Source organism: Austrofundulus limnaeus, unplaced genomic scaffold, assembly GCF_001266775.1.
Source record: "Austrofundulus limnaeus strain Quisiro unplaced genomic scaffold, Austrofundulus_limnaeus-1.0 Scaffold357, whole genome shotgun sequence".
Lineage (NCBI taxonomy): Eukaryota > Metazoa > Chordata > Actinopteri > Cyprinodontiformes > Rivulidae > Austrofundulus > Austrofundulus limnaeus.
In genome coordinates, this window is record NW_013952759.1 from 414,891 (window position 1) to 417,517 (window position 2,627).

Below are 2,627 nucleotides of genomic sequence, written 5' to 3' on the forward strand. Positions count from 1 at the left end.
GTCCTGTGTTCAGTCTGTGTCCAATCATTGTTCTGTGCTGTGCTGGTTCCCCAGTCAGTTTGGTTGTCTCCGTGTTCTTCATGTTTGCTTCCTAAGATCTCCTTGTGAATACTTTGAGCTACCTCGTCAGCCTTTTTGTTTGTTTAATAAAGACTTTTTGTTACTTTTTGGATCTCTGCCTGCGCCCTGGGTCATTCTGCACACAACCTTACAGTTCCTGGAGATACTATGAAAGGACTTGCCTCTTGGTATGGGATTATTTTCAACATAGTTTTGAGGATTTCTCTTGGTTACCACCGTGCCAAACTTCAGCTCATTCTGGCTAAAGTTGACCAAGTTATGATCAATTTTACATTTCAGTGGTGGTGGACATGTTAGATTTTGAATTCAAAATGTGATGGGGATTGTTCTCCGCTACCTCCACACCATATTATGTCTTAAAACTTCAGAGTTACAGTCATCATTCACTGCTCATTAACATAAGTAAGGATTGAACTAAAGTTCAATTAGTAAAAAAAAAATCATCCCCTTGTTCTATGCTTTACTTTGTAACGAGGGTCTGGAACCTCGACTATTGAGAAGTGATTTCTTACTGGAGGCGTGGACTCTGTTGAAGTTTAAAATGATTGGATCTGATTTACCCAATTACTAACGTTTGGCCGTGACGTTTGTAGTGCACCAGCTCACGTGTGAAGGAAGCTATGTTAAGAAGGTAACCAGGAAGTGTGTGCACTGTAAACAACCGTCCCCTACTAGGAAGAGAGAAGTCACTGCAGATTCTGCACAATTTTGCCTTTGTATAAAAACTATGACACTTTAAACCCTCCACTTGCAACAGTAGCTCAATCCCAGCTTGGAGTTGAAAATCCTTCTGGTTGAGGGCCATGGCATCAGGCGTGGAAGTGCAGACATACAGTCTTTTTCTCAGCTACTCCACACTTGCCTGCAAACTGCTCCCCTGTCTGCTGGAGGTCAGCAGAACATCCTCCTTGAATGAACAGTGATGTGATCCAAAGTTTCCTGAACTGGAGATCCTCCACCTCTTGGTTGTGCCAAGTTCTGTCAGTAAAAGTTACAAACAGAATTGGTAATGGAGGGCAACTTTGGCAGAATTTAACTCTTTCTAAAAATGATTACGATCTATTGCTGTTAATGCAACCCAAACTTCACTCTGTCCAAGGATGGGATGGTCCTTGGTGGAGGACCTGAAACCCCACAGTCCCTGACATATCTCCCTCAGGACACCACGAAGGACATGATCACAAGTCAAATCTGACTGGTGCTTACTTCCTGTATTTACTGCATGWTTACACTGAAGACTGACCGTGGTCTCTGGTAATGAAATGTGTAACAAAAAGAAATGTATCAAACCTGCTCAAAGTAAAACTGAATCTTGTGTAACCCCTGCCGTTACACCTACTCTTTGACCCTTAACTGAAATCACAATGTGAAATGCTTAAAATAGTCTTCTATGAAATGAGACAGTCCTTCAAAAAGCCCTCATGCTATCAGTTGTCACTGATATGTTTTTAGGGACTCTAAATGTCAATGATCCGGTGTCTAGCTGCATTAAAACATGTACTTCGAGATACGGTGCTATTTCTGAAGATGTTAAAACAGATTGACAATAATACTAAAAGAGTAATACAACAGAATGCAYCACAKTATGATGGTGATACTTTTTAAAAGCTGAGAAATGTGAAACTATATTTGCTTTCTTTATACTTGTTAAAATAAACAATAGATCATTTACTGCAACTCTCTGAGCCATGAGACAAATTAATCCAGAAGACGATCCTGTCTTCCTGAAGTAACAGCCTGTAAAGGCTTTAGTCAATGACCTGTTCTAGTATAAAGCAAAAGACATAAAGCTGCTTCACGTGCTCTCTCATTATTTATCAGCATGTAAAAAGGTTTCCATTGAAATATAGCAGAGCTGTTTCTTTGGACAGGATGAGACAGTGAGAGTTGTTACTTAAAACATTTTAATGGCTGCTTGTTTGAATTGTGTTTATTCCTCAGAGATAAAGTCACTGTGTGGTAGGGAAATGCATCAGTCTCCTTTAATTTCAATTTAAGAAGAGATCATTTGTTCTTTTTTAGTGTCCCATTAGGAGCAAGTGGAGATGTTGTTCTGCCTGCTGCTGCTACGTACCTGTCAAAAGGTTGGGGGTGAGTTATTTTCAACCTGTCTAAAGTTACATGGTGATCACCAGAACTGGCACAACCCTTTCACTGACATCATGACAATGAGAGAAGCAGAAAAAAACTATTGCATTAGAATAAAATGCACTGAGTGCCAAATGTTAATAATAGGTAGCTGTGTTTGGAGGCAAACTCTGAGGAGAGAATAAAGAAAGAAAAAGGTGACTTTGTTTGTCTGCAGAGTGTATCTACACAGATCAGTGATCAGTGTTTCAACTGCAGCAGTCTCTGTGATGGACTCACTTTCACAGTGAAGACAGTAAAAATGGTGCCGTTTGTCTCAGACACCAAAGAGACGTGAGACATTTCAGGAGACATTTAGGAGTTGACTTGAAAATCACAAGTTGTCATAATGAGCCTCTGCCCCTCCATCTGCACCCCCTCCCTGCCCCCTGAGCTTTAATAAAGAAGAACTGGAAGCC

At 40.6% G+C, this 2,627-nt stretch overlaps 1 protein-coding gene across 1 annotated transcript in view; it reads right to left on the reverse strand.

Annotated features, from left to right (window-relative positions):
• The window catches only part of LOC106528047 (putative nuclease HARBI1), a gene marked incomplete in the record, with an annotated part of 14,394 nt that extends 13,345 nt beyond the window's left edge, over positions 1–1,049 (reverse strand). Inside the window, 1 exon segment of the mRNA XM_014023104.1 lies at positions 944–1,049.
• Positions 1,050–2,627: the final 1,578 nt, after the last annotated feature.